Source organism: Eschrichtius robustus, chromosome 13 (genome assembly GCF_028021215.1).
Source record: "Eschrichtius robustus isolate mEscRob2 chromosome 13, mEscRob2.pri, whole genome shotgun sequence".
NCBI classification, from domain to species: Eukaryota; Metazoa; Chordata; class Mammalia; order Artiodactyla; family Eschrichtiidae; genus Eschrichtius; species Eschrichtius robustus.
Window position 1 is genome coordinate 32,496,579 of NC_090836.1, and position 15,651 is coordinate 32,512,229.

The following is a 15,651-nucleotide window of genomic DNA, read 5'->3' on the forward strand; positions in this document are numbered from 1 at the left end:
CTATGCTGTACACCTAAACTAAATAATATTGTAAATCAACTATAGTTCCATTAAAAATTGCTTTCCAAGATTCTGTTAGATTTCAGTAATTAATACAGTAAATAAAATCAGAATAAACAAAACTGAATTATGTATTAATAATTTTCCTTTTGTTTGCTAATCAGTGAAAATAAATATTGTTTACCATCAAAAAAGAGAGAGAATGAGCTGCTAGAGAGATTTGGGAGTTCTCAAAGAATGGTGTCATAGGAAAGAAAAATGGGAGACATTTTCAAGGAAGGGAATGTGGTCAATAATATTAGATGCTATCCTGTTACTCCTTTAAATAACTCTTATTTCCTAAATAAGAATAATATAGATATATCCTCTTAAAGAACGAATCATGAGCAGGTTAGAATCCTTAAAAAACAATCTCTACATTTATGGCAGCTTGAATGTGTCTAGAGCAAGTCAGAAAAGAAAATAAGCTCACTGGTGGAACCTGAAGTGTATCAGGTGCTATGAGTTCTTTAGGTAGACCAGGCATCAGCTTTTAATTTGTGATGCCTAGACAGGGCTAAAGGCATAGTGGAACCCTGGCTAAAATCTTAACTTTTACAAGAGAGACCAAGGCAGGAGTCACAATAAGAGAGGAAGAAAGGGATTGGAGCAGTAGAGGAGCTGAGCTATACCTGCCTACTGGTTGGGAAGCTTTGGGACAGGTAATTCCTACTGAGGCAGAATTTATGAAGAGATAGCAAACAAGCAAACCAAAACCAAAAATCAAACCAAACAAAAACTCCTCTTGCTTGGCAGATAGTAGGGTATGGGTAATTAGGGGTGTTCCAAGGTCCTTTTGTTGGATGTGGGATGGAATAGGAAAGAAGAACATCTTGGAGGATATAATAATTTTTTTTTCCGGTTTTCCCAATGAGTTTTATTTGGGCAGACCTGGGGACAGGGAGGGCCTGCATCTAAACGAAGGTGTTGGGCCTCTTAGTGGTGAGGTGTCGCTTGTGCTGGCAACAGAGAACCTGGTAGGGCAGTGGGAACTTGATCTTGGAGTCGTGGAACTGCTTGACTGCTGGTCGACAGCACTTGCTGGCTGCGATCTCTTCTGCTTTTGTGATCTGGATCGAGTGGGCCCAGGCGCGGTGCCAGGCGCCCATGTCTCGGTAGCACTGGGTGACCACACTGGCTGTGGTCAGGTCCCGGTACTCTCAGTGCTGTGGAAGTCATAGCGCAGCCAGAAGCCAAAGTTCTTCACCCGCAGGGGAGATTTCTCCAGCACCTGTCTACAGTAGACAATTTTCCCTGAATACTCTCTCATCTTCTTCAGCTGAGACACAAAGTACCAGAAGCAGGACTTGGCAACATGATTAGGTGCAAAGATTTGCATGCAGTAGAGGGGAGACATGCCGCATTTGGGGGTCAGCAGGCAGCGCCCCACCACCTTGTACTCTGGAAGTGTGCCCGAGGCCTTCATGGTGCTCTATCCGTGCTCGCTGCTACCCTCGAAAAGGAAACTACTTTATTATTTTTATGGAGGTATAATTGACATATAACAGTTATTTAAAGTTTACAACATAGTGATTTGATATGTGTACCCACTGTGAAAAGATCGCCACAGTAAGTCTAGTTAACATGGATCACCACACAGTTACAAATTCTTTTTCTTTGGATGAGAAATTTTAAGATATACTCTCTAGAAACTTTCAAATATAAAATACAGTATTATTAACTATAGTTGCCATCCTGTACATTACATCCCCAGGACTTATTTATTTTATAATTGGAAGTTTCTACATTTTTACCACCTCCCCTAATTTTGCCCATACCCCACCCCCCAACTCTAGCAACCACTAATCTATTCTATTTATGAATTTTTTTTTCAGATTACATGTATAAGTGAGATCATATGGTATTTTTCTTTCTCTGCCTGACTTATTTCACTTAGCATGATGCCCTCAAGGTCCATCCATGTTGTTGCAGTTGGCAGGATTTCCTTACTTTTTATGGCTGAATAGTATTCCATTGTGTGTGTGTGTGTATATATATATATATACCACATCTTCTTTATTCATCCATTGATGGACACATAGGTTGTTTCCATGTCTTGGCTATTGTAAGTAATGCTTCAGTGAACATGGTGGTGAGGATAATCTTTTTGAGTTAGTGTCTTCTTTTCCTTGGAAAAATACCAGAAGTGGAATTGCTGGATCATATGGTAGTTCTATTTTTAATTTTTTCTCCAGTTTTATTGAGATATAATTGGCATACAGCATGTATGAGTTTAAGGTATACATCATAATGATTTGACTTACATACATCATGAAATGATTAGCACAATAAGTACAGTGAACATCAATCATCTCATATAGATACAAAATTAAAGAAATAGAAAAAAATTCCTTGTGATGAGAACTCAGGATTTACCCTATTTAATTTTTTTGAGGAAACCCCATTCTATTTTTCGATAGCAGCTGAACAATTTACATTCCCACCAACAGTGCACCTGGGTTCCCTTTTCTCCACATCCTTGCCAAGGCTTGTTTTTGCTTATGTTTTTGATGCTAGCTATTCTCACAGATGTGGTTTTGATTTGAATTTCCTTGATGATTCATTTTGTTAAGCATCTTTTTCTGTACCTGTTGGTTGCCTGTAGATCTTCTTTGGAAAAATGTCTGTTCAGGTTGTCTGCCCATTTTTTAGTGGGATTGTTGTTTTTTCACTTTGAGTCATATGAGTTATTTATATATTTTGGCTATTAACCTCTTATCAGATATATGATTTACAAATATTTTCTTCCATTCAGTAGGTTAGATTTTCAATTTTTTGATGGCTTCCTCTTCTGTGAAAAGCTTTTCAGTTCGATGTAGTCCCACTTGTTTATATTTGCTTTAGTTGCCTTTGCTTTTGGTGTCAAATTCAAAAAATCATTGCCTAGATGTATGTCAAAGATTTTGCCACTTGTGTATTTTTCTAGTATTTTGGTTTCAGGTCTTATATTCAAGTCTTTAATCCATTTTGAGTTAATTTTTATGTATGATATAAGATAGGGGTCCATTTTTCATTCTCTTGTGTGTGGCTGTTCAGTTTTCCCAGCACCATTTATTGAAAAGACTGTCCTTTCTCCATTGTATATTCCTGGCTCCTTTGTCATAAATTAATTGACCAAATATGTATGGGTTTATTTCTGGGCTTTCTTTTCTGTTCCATTGGTCTATGTGTCTGTTTTTATGTCAATGTCATACTGTTTTGATTACTATATCTTTAATATTGAGATTATGAAATATGATGCCTCCAGCTCTGTTCTTTTTTCTCAATATTGTCTTCGCCATTTGGGTTTTGTTGTGGTTCCATACCAATTTTATGATTGTTTTTCTATTTCTGTGAAAAATATCATTGGAATTTTCACAGGGATTGCACTGAATATGCAGATGACTCTGACTAGAATGGGCATTTTAACAATGTTAATTATTCCAATCCATTATCATGGACTATCTTCCCATTTATTTGTGTCTTCAGTTTCCTTTATTAATGTCCTATAGTTTATAGTGTACAGGTATTTCACCTCTTTGGTTAAGCTTATTTTTAGGTATTTTATTCTTTTTGATACAATTGTAAATAAGGTTGTCTCCTTAATTTCTTATTCTGATAGTTCATTATTAGTGTATAGAAATGCAACTTCTTTTTGTATATGGTTATGTATCCTTTACCCAAATTTATTTATTGTACAGTGTTTTTGGCAGCAGTGGAATCTTTAGCATTTTCTATATATAATATTATGTTATAAGCAGATAAATATAATTTTAATTGTTCCTTTCAGTTTTGAATGCTTTTTATTTCTTTTTCTTTTCTTTTTCTTGTCCATTGGCTCTAACAAATATTACCAATATTATGTTGAATAAAGTGGTGAGAATGGGCATCTTTCTCTTGTTCCTGATCTTGGAGAAAAAACTTTCAGCTTTTCATCACTGAATGTGATATTAGCTGTAAGCTTGTCATACATGGCCTTTATTATGTTGAGGTACACTGTCTTTATACCCTTTTGTTACAGATTTTTAGACATAGATGGATGTGAATTTTTGCAAATGCTTTTTCTGCATTCATATCAATGATTATATGATTTTTACCCTTCATTTTGTTAATATGGTATATCTCGTTGACTGATTTGTGTTATGTTGAACCATCCTTATCCTTGGAATAAATCCTACTTGATCATGCTGTATGATTCATTTAATGTATTGTTGAATTCAGTTTGTTAATATTTTGTTGAGGATTTTTGAATCTATGTTCATCAGGGTTATTGGCCTGTAATTTTCTTTTCTTGTTGTGTTCTTGTCTGGTTTTTGTATCAAGGTAATGCTGGTTTTATAAAAGGAGTTTTGAAGTGTTTCTTCATCTTCTGTTTTTTGGAAGAGTTTGAGAAGGATTTATGTTAACTTTCTTTAAATATTTGGTAGAATTCATCAGTGAAGTCATTGGTCCTAGACTTGTTTGTTGGGAAGTATTTGATTACTGATTTGATTTCTTACTAACTATCAGTCTGTTCATATTTTCTATTTCTTCATGGATTAGTCTTGTAGGTTGTAGTTTCTAGGAATTTTCCATAAATTCTAGGTTGTCCACTTTGTTGGTGTTCAGAGTACTGTCTTATGATCACTTGTATTTCTGTGGTGTCAGTTATAGTGTCTCCTCTTTCATTTATGATTTTATTATTTGAGTCCTCTCTTTTTTTGTTGCTGTTGGGTCTAAATAAGTTTGTTAATTTTGTTATATCTTTTCAAGAAAGCAGTTCTTAGTTTTATTAATCTTTTCTATTATCTTTTTATTTTCTATTTTATTTATTTCTGCTCTGAAATTTGTTATTTTATTTCATCTACTATCTGTAGGCTCAGTTCGTTCTCTTTCTAGTTCCTTGAGGTGTAAAGTTACTTTGTTTATGTGAGATCTTTTGTTTATTGATGTAGGCATTTATCACCATGAATTTCCCTTTTAAAACTGTTTTTGCTACATCCCTTAAGTCTTGTTATGTTGTTATTTCCATTTTCATTTGTCTCAAGATATTTTTTCTCTTTTGATTTCTTCTTTAACCAGTGATTGTTCAGGAGCATTTTGTTTAATCTCCACATATTTGAATTATCCAGTTTTCCTCTTGTAATTGATTTCTAGTTTAATACCATTGTAGTTGGAAAACATGCTTGATATTATTTCAGTCTTTAAAAAGAATTTGAGACTTGTTTGTTTTTTGATATTGAGCTCCATGAGCTGTTTGTATATTTTGGAGATTAATCATTTGTCTGTTGTTTCATTTGCAAATATTTAGTCCCATTCTGAGGGTTGTCATTTCATCTTGTTTATGGTTTCCTTTGCTGTGGAAAAGCTTTTAAGTTTAATTAGGTCCCATTTGTTTATTTTTATTTTTATTTTCATTGCCCTAGGAGGTGGGTCAAAAAAGATCTTTCTGTGATTTATGTCAAAGAGCGTTTTTCCTATGTTTTCCTCTAAGAGTTTTATAGTGTCCAGTCTTACATTTAAGTCTTTAATCTGTTTTGAGTTTATTTTTGTGTATGGTGTTAGGGAGCATTCTAATTTCATTCTTTTACATGTAGCTGTCCAGTTTTCCCAACACAACTAACTGAAGAGGCTGTCTTTTCTCCATTGTATGTTCTTGCCTCCTTTGTCATAAATTAGGTGACTATATGTACATGGGTTTATCTCTGGTCTTTCTATCCTTTGCCATTGATCTATATTTCTGTTTTTGTGCCAGTACCATATTGTCTTGATTACTGTAGCTTTGTAGTATAGTTTGAAGTCAGGGAGCCAAATTCCTTCAGCTTCGTTTTTCTTTCTCAAGATTGCTTTGGATATTCAGGGTCTTTTGTGTTCCCACATGAATTGTAAAATTTTTTGTTCTAATTCTGTGAAGAATGCCATTGGTAATTTGATAGAGATTGCATTGAATCTGTAGGTTGCTTTGGGTAGTATAGTCATTTTCACAATATTGAGTCTTCCAATCCAAGAACATGGTATATTTCTCCATCTGTTTATGTCATCTTTGATTTCTTTCATCAGTGTTTTGTAGTTTTCTGAGTACAAGTCTTTCACCTCCTTATGTAGGGTTTTATGTTTTTCTTTTTTTAATAAATTTATTGATTGATTGATTGATTTTGGAAGCATTGGGTCTTCGTTGCTGTGCATGGGCTTTCTCTAGTTGCGGAGAGTGGGGGCTACTCTTCGTTGAGGTGCTCAGGCTTCTCATCATGGTGGCTTCTCTTGTTGTGGAGCATGGGCTATAGGTGCACAGGCTTCAATAGTTGTGGCACATGGGCTCAGTAGTTGTGGCTCACAGGCTTTGTTGCTCTGCAGCATGTGGGATCTGCCCAGAGCAGGGCTCGAACCTGTGTCCCCTGCATTGGCAGGTGGATTCTTAACCACTGTACCACCAGGGAAGTCTCCCTTAGGTAGGTTTATTCCTAGGTATTTTATTCTTTTTGTTGCAATGTTAAGTGGGATAGTTTCCTTAATTTCTCTTTCTGATTTTTCATTGTTAGTGTATAGGAATGCAAGAGATTTCTGTGCATTTATTTTGTATCCTGCAACCTTACCAAATTCATTGATTAGTTCTAGTAGTTTTCTGGTGGCATCTTTAGGATTTTCTATGTATAGTATCTTATCATCTGCAAACAGTGAAAGTTTTACTTCTTCTTTTCCAATTTGTATTCCTTTAATTTCTTTTTGTTCTCTGATTGCCGTGGCTAGGTCTTCCAAAACTAGTTTGAATAAGAATGGTGAGATTGGACATCCTTGTCTTGTTCCTGATCTTAGTGGAAACACTTTCAGTTGTTTACCATTGAGTATGATGTTTGCTGTGGGTTTGTCATGTATGGCCTTTATTATGTTGAGGTAGGTTCTGTCTATGCCCACTTTCTGGAGAGTTTTTATCATAACTTGGTGTTGAGTTTTGTCAAAAGCTTTTTCTGCATCTATTGAGATGATCATATGTTTTTTTTTAATTTGTTAATATGGTGTATCACACTTGTTGATTTGCATATATTGAAGAATCCTTGCATCCCTGGGATAAATCCCACTTGATCATGGTGTATGATCCTTTTAATATGTTGTTGGATTCTGTTTGCTAGTATTTTGTTCAGGATTTTTACATCTATGTTCATCAGTGATATTGGTCTATAATTTTTTTTGTTTGGTATCTTTTTCTGATTTTGGTATCAGGGTGATGGTAGCTTCGTAGAATGAATTTAGGGGTGTTCCTCCCTCTGCAATATTTTGGAAGAGTTTGAGAAGGATAGTTGTTAGGTTTTTTCTAAATGTTTGATAGAATTTGCCTGTGAAGCCATCTGGTCCTGGACTTCTGTTTGTTGGAAGATTTTTAATTACAGTTTCAATTTCATTACTTGTGATAGGTCTGTTTATACTTTCTAATTCTTCCATGTTCAGTCTTGGAAAATTGTAGCTTTCCAAGAATTTGTCCATTTTTTTGTGACTGTCCATTTTCTTGGCATATAGTTGTTTGTAGTAGTCTCTTATAATCCTTTGTAGTTTTGTGGTGTCAGTTGTGATTTCTCCTTTTTCATTTCTCATTTTATTGATTTGCGACCTCTCCCTTTTTCTCCTGGTGAGTCTGGCCAAGGGTTCAATTGTGTTTATCTTCTCAAAGAACCAGCTTTAGTTTTATTGATCTTTGCTGATGTTTTCTTCATTTCTATTTCATTTATTTCTGCTCTGATCTTTATGATTTCTTTCCTTCTACTGTCCTGGGTTTTCTTTGTTCTTCTTTCTCTAGTTGCTTTAGGTGTAGGGTAGATTGTTTATTTGAGATTTTTCTTGTTTCTTGAGGTGAAATTGAATTGCTATAAACTTCCCTCTCAGAACTGCTTTTGCTGCATTTCAGAGGTTTTAGGGGACATGTTTTCATTTTCATTTGTTTCTGTGTATTTTTTAATTTCTTCTTTGATTTTTCAGTGATATCTTGGTGATTTCATACTGCACTGTTTAGCCTCCATGTATTTGTGTTTTTTGTAGTCTTTTTCCTGTAATTGATTTCCAGTCTCATAGCATTGTGGTCAGAAAAGATGCTTGATACAATTTCAATTTTCTTAAATTTTCTGAGGCTTGATTTGTGACCCAAGATATGATCTATTCTGGAGAATGTTCCATTTGCACTTGAGAAGAAAGTGTGTTCTGCCACTTTTGGGTGGAATGTTCTACAAATAATAATTAAACCTATCTAGTTTATTGTGTCATTTAAACCTTGTGTTTCCATATTTATTTTCTCTTTGGATGATCTGTCCATTGGTGTAAGTGGGGTGTTAAAGTCCCCTACTATTATTGTATTACTGTCGATTTCCCCTTTCATGGTTGTTAGCATTTGCCTTATGTATTGTGGTGCTCCTTTGTTGGGTACATAAACATTTATAATTGTTATATCTTTTTCTTGGATTGATCTCTTGATCATTAGGTAATGTCCTTCCTTATCTCTTGTAACAGTCTTTATTTTAAAGACTATGTTATCTGATATGAGTATTGCTACTCCAGCTTTCTTTTTATTTCCCTTTGCATGGAATATCTATTTCCATCCCTTCATTTTCAGTCAGTATGTGTCCCTCGTTCTGAAGTGGGTCTCTTGAAGACAGTATATATATGGGTCTTGTTTTTGTATCCATTCAGCCAGTCTGTATCTTTTGGTTGGGACATTTAATCCATTTACATTCAAGGTTATTATCAATATGTATGTTCCTATTACCATTTTCTTAATTGTTTTGGGTTTGTTTTTGTGGGTCTTTTTCTTCTCTTGTGTTTCCCATCTAGAAAAGTTTCTTTAGCATTTGTTGTAAAGCTGGTTTGGTGGTGCTGAATTCTATTAGCTTTTTCTTGTCTGAAAAGCTTTTGACTTCTCCATTGAATCTGAATGAGATCCTTGCTGGGTGGAGTAATCTTGGTTGTAGGTTTTTCTCTTTCATCACTTTAAGTATATCCTGCCACTCCCTCTGGCCTGCAGAGTTTCTGCTGAAAAATCAGCTGATAACCTTATGGGGACTCCTTTGTATGTTATTTTTTGTTTTTCCCTTGCTGCTTTTAATATTTTTTTCTTTGAATTTAATTTTTGTTAGATTGATTAATATGTGTCTTGGTGTGTTTGTCCTAGGGTGTATCCTTTATGGGACTCTGTGCTTCCTGGACTTGGGTGACTATTTCCTTTCCCATATTAGGGAAGTTTTCCACCATAATCTCTTCAAATATTTTCTCAGTCCCTTTGTTTTTCTCTTCTTCTTCTGGGACCCCTATAATTCAAATGTTGGTGCGTTTAGTGTTGCCCCAGAGGTCTCTGAGATTATCTTCAATTCTTTTCATTCTTTTTTCATTATTCTGCTCCTTGGCAGTTATTTCCACCATTTTGTCTTCCAGCTCACTTATTTGTTCTTCTGCCTTGGTTATTCATTCCTTCCATTGTATTTTTCATTTCAGTTATTGTGTTGCTCATCTCTGTTTGTTTGTTCTTTAGTTCTTCTAGATCTTTGTTAAACATTTCTTGTGTTTTCTCAATCCGTGCCTCCATTCTATTTCTGAGATTCTGGATCATCTTTACTATCATTACTTTGAACTCTTTTTCAGGTAGATTCCCTATTTTCTCTTCATTTATTGGTCCTGTAAGTTTTTACCTTGCTCCTTCATCTGTGACATATTTTTTTGCCATCTCATTTTTTTTTCTTTATGGGTGGGATTGTGTTCCTGTCTTAGTGGTTGTTTGGCCTGAGGCTTCCAACAGTGGAGTTTGTAGGCTGTTGAGTAGAGCTGCGTCTTGGTGCATAGATGAGGACCTCTGGGAGACCTCACTCCAATGAATATTCCCTGGGGTCTGCGGTTCTCTGTTAGTCCAGTGGTTTGGACTCAGAGCTCCCATCACAGGAGCTTCAGCCCAACCCCTGGCTCGTGAACCAAGATCCTTTTAGAGAAATGGTATGCATCCAAATTTTAAGCCTCTCTGTCCAGAAGTTCCTTAACTTCAGACAGGTTCTTTAATCTGGAGAGCCACTTGCCAGGCGCTTCCCAGAACCCCTCTCTGTGACCGCCAAACTTCTTTTTCCTCCAGACCCTTTAAACTGCCTCTAGGTATTTTTCTGATTTCCTCTTTCTATTGGTTGTTTAGTAGGATATTGTTTAGCCTCTATGTGTTTGTGTTTTTTTACAGTTTTTTTCTTCTGGTTGATTTCTAATCTCATAGTGCTGTGGTCAGAAAAGATGCTTGATATGATTTCAATTTTTTAAAATTTCCTGAGGCTCACTTTGTGGCCCAGTGATCAATCCTGGAGAATGTTTCATGTGCACTTGAGAGGAATGTGTATTCTTCTGCTTTTGGATAGGATGCTCTGTAAATATCAGTTAAGTCCACCTGGTCTAATGTGTCATTTAAGGCCTGTGTTTCCTTATTGATTTTCTGTCTGAATGATCTGTCCACTGATGAAATTGGGGTGTTAAAGTCCCCCACTAATATTGTGTTCCTGTCGATTTCTTTATGGCTGTTAATATTTGTCTTATATATTGAGGTACTCTTATTTGGGTGCATATATATTTACAATTGTTGTATCTTCTTCTTGGATTGTTCCCTTGATCATTATGTAATGTCTTTCTTTGTCTCTTGTAAAGTCTTTATTTTAAAGTGTATTTTGTCTGATATGAGTATTGTGACTCCAGCTTTCTTTTGATTTTCATTTGCATGGAACACTTTTTCCATCCCCTAATTTTCAGTCTGTATGTGTCCCTAGATCTGAAGTGGGTCTCTTGTAGACAGAAGATATATGGGTCTTGTTTGTGTATCCATTCAGCCAGTCTCTGTCTTTTGGATGGAGCAATTAATCTGTTTACATTTAAAGTAATTACTGATATATATGTATTTATTGCCATTTTGTTAATTGTTTTGTGTTTGTTTTTGTTAGTCTTTTTTCTTCCCTTCCTCTTTTGTTCTCTTCTCTTGTGATTTGATGGCTAACTTTAGTGTTGTGTTTGGGATGCTTTTTCTGCTTTATGTGTGTATCTACTGTAGATTTTCAGTTTGCAGTTACCATGAGGTTTTGATATAGCAGTCTATATATAAGTAAGATTGTTTTAAGTTGCTTGTCTTTTCATTTCAAATGTCTTTCCAATATCCTGCATTTGTGCTCTCCTCTTCTCACAGTTGCTGGTTTTGATACCATATTTTGTACGGATGATTTCCTACATTTACTGTTTTTTTGCCTTTACCAATGAGCTTTTCCATTAGTAATTTTCCCGTTTTTAGTTGTGGCTTATTCTTTTCTGCTTAGAAAAGTTCCTTTAGCATTTGTTGCAAAGCTCATCTGGTGGTGCTGAATTCTCTTAGCTTTTTCTTCTCTGTAAAGCTTTTGATTTCTCCATTGAATCTGAATTAAAGCCTTGCTCAGTAGAGTATTCTTGGTTGTAGGTTTTTCCCTTTCATCACTTTAATATATTGTGCCACTCCCTTCTCGCCTGCAGAGTTTCTGCTGAGAAATCAGCTGTTAACCTTATGGGAGTTCCCTTGTATGTTATTTGTTGCTTTTCCCTTGTTGCTTTTAGTATTTTTTCTTTATCTTTAATTTTTGTCAATTTGATTACTGTGTCTCGGCGTATTTCTCCTTGGGTTTATCCTGCCTGGGACTCTCTGTGATTCCTGGACTTGGGTGGCTATTTCCTTTCCCATGTTAAGGAAGTTTTCAACTATAATCTCTTCAAATATTTTCTCGGGTCCTTTCTCTCTCTCTTCTCCTTCTGGGACCCCTATAATACAAATGTTGGTGCATTTAATGTTGTCCCAGAGATCTCTTTGGCAGTCTTCATTTCTTCTCATTCTTTTTTCTTTTTTCTGTTCTGCAGCAGTGATTTCCACCATTCTGTCTTCCAAGTCACTTATTCGTTCTTCTGCCTCAGTTATTCTGCTATTGATTCCTTCTAGTCTATTTTTCACTTCAGTTATTGTATTGTTCATCTCTGTTTGTTTGTTCTTAATTCTTCTAAGTCTTTGTTAAACATTTCTTGAACCTTCTCAATCCTTGCCTCCATTCTTTTTCCAGCATCTTGTATCATCTTCACTATCAGTATTCTGAATTCTTTTTCCAGCAGATTGCCTATCTCCACTTCTCTTAGTTGTTTTTCTGGGGTTTTATCTTGTTCCTTCATCTGGGAGGTATTCCTCTGCCTTCTCATTTTGTCTAACTTTCTGTGATGGTGGTTTCTGTTCCACATGCTGCAGGATTGTAGTTCTTGCTTCTGTCTGTCCTCTGGTGGTTGAGGGTGTGTAAGAGGTTGTGCAGGTTTCCTGATAAAGGGACTCCACTGGTGAGTGGAGCTTGGTCTTGTCCCTCTGGTGGGCAGGGCCATGCTGAAGAAAACTTTAAGCAGCCTGTCTGCTGATGGGTGGGGCTGTGTTCCTGCCCTGTTTGTTGTTTGGCCTGGGGCACCCAACACTTTTGGATGAGGCTAATGGCAGCCTCTGGGAGGGCTTACACTAAATGAATACTCCCCAGAACTGCCACTGCCAGTGTCTTTGTCCCCACAGTGAGCCACAGCCACCCCCCGCCTCTGCAGGATACCCTCCAATATTAGCAGGTAGGTCTGGCCCTGTCTTTTATGAGGTCACTGCTTTTTTTCCCCTGGGTTCTGGTCCACACAGAACCTTCTGTGCCCCCTTCAAGAGTGGAGTCTCTGTTTCCTCCAGTCCCATGGATTTTCTGTGATCAAAACCCACAGGCTTTCAAAGCCAGATTCTCTGGGGGCTCCTCCTCCCATTGCTGGACCCCCAGGCTGGGAAGACTGACATGGGGCTCAGGACTTTCACTCCTGTGAGAGGGCCTCTGTGGCACAATTGCTCTCCAGTCCATGGGTCACCCACCTGGCTGGTATGATATTTGATCTTATCGTGATTGTGCCCCTCCTAATGTCTCATTGTGGCTTCTTCTTTGTCTTAGGCTTTAGGGTATCTTTTTTGGTAGGTTCTAGCATTTTTCTGTCCATGGTTGTTCAGCAATTAGTTGTGATTTTGGTGTTTCCGTAGGAAGGGATGAGTCCACATTCTTCTACTTCACCATCTTGAGCTCAAGATAAAAGCTCTACATTTTTATTTCCCTCCCCCATTTTGTTTTCGATGTCACATCTTCTTCTTATCTTGTGTATCTATTAACAAGTTACTGTAGTTGTTATTTTTACTACTTTTGTCTTTTAACTTTCATACTAGTATTATAAGTGATTAACGACCCTTACAACATTAGATTATTCTAAAGTTTACATATTTACCTTTACCAGTGAGATTTATACTTTCACATATTTTCCTGTTACTAACTACTGTTATTCTGTTTTGTCTTAAAGAAGTTCTTTAAACATTTCTTTTAAAGCCAGTCTAGTGGTGAAAAACTCCTTTAGTTTTTGCCTTTCTGGAAAACTCTTTATCTCTTCTTCTAATCTGAAGAACAAATTTGCCAGGTAGAGTATTGTTGGTTGGTAGTTTTTCTTTTTCTTCCTGCAATTTGAATATATTTTGCCACTCCTTTCTGGACTGCAAAGTTTATGCTGAAAAACCTGCTGAGAGTCTTATGAGGGTTCCCTTATACTTAACAAGTTGTTTTTCTCTTGCTGCTTTTAAGACTGTCTCCTTGTTTTTAACTTTTGGTAAGTTAATTATAATGTGTCCTGGTGAGAGTCTCTTTGGATTCATCTTATTTGGAACTTTATTGTCTTCTTGGATCTGGAGGTATGTTTCCTTCCCCACGTTAGGGAATTTATTGGCCATAATTTCAAACCAATTTTCTGCCCTTTTTTCTTCTTCTTTTCATTTTTGGACCCCTATAATGTAAATAATGGTCCACTTGATATTGTCCCATAAGTCCCTTATGCTATTTTCACTCTTTTTCATTCCTTTATCTTTTTTGCTACTCTCATTTGATGAATTCCTTTGCCTTATTTTGAGTCTTCTGATCACTTATTCAGCTTAATCTGGTCTCTGTTGAACCTTTCTATTATATTTTTCGGTTCAGTTATTGTATTCTTCAGCTCTGATTTCTGTTTGGCATTTTCTTATATTTTCTGTTCCTTTGTTGAAATTCTCACTTAGCTCATATGCTGATCTCCTGACCTCAGCAAGCAGTTTTATGACTGTTATTTTGTAAGGTATACGCTAAATTGCTTATCTGCATTTCATTAAGGTCTTCTTCTGAGGCTTTATCTTTTTCTTTCGTCTGGAAAATATTCTTCCGTTTCTTCATTTTCCTTGACACTCTTTGTTGGTTTTTATGCATTAGAGAAAACAGCTACCTCTCCTAGTCTTGAAGGAGTGGCCACATGCAGGGGATGATCACTATGTTTTGACCTCACCCTAGGTCTTTGTTGTCTCTCAAACCTTTGTGATTGTCCAAGCAACCTAGTTCATTTTTAGTGGCTCCCAGTTGAGGGTGTGCCAAAACCACCAGGTTCCTAAAGGGGAAGATCTCAGTCAAAACATAGATTTAGTCTGATTGGAAGCTGGACCCTCAGCAAACAGCTTTTAAAGTACACAAATATACCTCTTCCATGAGAAAACTTTCAGATGGGAATTTCTTTCTGCTCCCTCTGCTCTGAGACCTGATGTGATAGCCAGTTGAGAACTGTTTCTTTGTTTGCTACCATCCCATTGAACCTGTGAAAATAAGCACTGCTGACCACCAGAGCCAGGCTGTCAAGGGATGTGTCCTTTGGGCAGCAGCCTCAAAAGTCAGGGTGCCAGATGTCTGCACAAACTCTTTTCTGGGAGATACCAATGTCAACTGAAAAGAATGCACAACCTAAAAATTGAGAATTATGTTTTATTCAGGAGGCATACTGAGGACTTAAGCCCAGGGGACAGCCTCTCAGATAGCTCTGAGGAACTGTTCCTTAGAGGTAAAGGAAGAGCCAGGATATATAGGGGTTTTTGCAAAAACAAACAACAAACAAACAGACTGTCAGAACATCAAAGGATTACTGTTAACTAAAGAAAAAACAGACATCTCAAGTTAATAATATAGCACTTTTCTATGTGTGGGAAGATGCAAGTATCTGGGCTCATTGAAATCATTCCTTTGATATGCACCTTAACTGTTCTAGGTCCAGTATCCTGTTTTCTCCATCCTGAATCCCTCAGGGTGCACCTGTGGGTGCAGGGGGTTGGGGAGGCTGCAGTAGCTGATGGCTTGATGGCTGCAACATCCTTTGTTTACTGATTTAACAAGTGACATTCTTTGTGACAACCTAGAATAAGACAGAGGGAAAGGGCAAAGATGGCACCTGCTGGTCTCTGTGGTCTTTGAAAATTATTTCAGTCTGTCTCTAAATGTGTGTCAAATAAGAAGCCTGTTCCTGAGGCTGAAGATTTAAGATAAGCAAATAAGCCTCTCTCACAGAAACATTCGGGGTATGTTTCAGTCTGCTACCTCTGTGCTGTGCCCTGGGGGAATAACTGGTTAAGAATTCTTTCTCCATTTGTTATAGTGCTATAGAACCTACAGATGTAAGACCCATTGGCTACCGGAGCAAGGCAAACAAGGGGTGGAAACCACAAAAACTGGGGCACAGATGTGTGTACAGGCTCATCTCTGGGAACAAGGCAGAGAGAGAGCATGAAGATAATGCCTAGACTCTGAGGTCTCT

General features: G+C 36.9%; 1 protein-coding gene and 1 pseudogene across 1 annotated transcript in view; one reads left to right on the plus strand and one right to left on the minus strand.

Moving 5' to 3' along the window:
- The window catches only part of REDIC1 (regulator of DNA class I crossover intermediates 1), a 69,454-nt gene that overhangs the window by 36,946 nt on the left and 16,857 nt on the right, over positions 1-15,651 (plus strand).
- LOC137775138 (large ribosomal subunit protein eL20 pseudogene) lies at positions 954-1,465 on the minus strand (annotated as a pseudogene).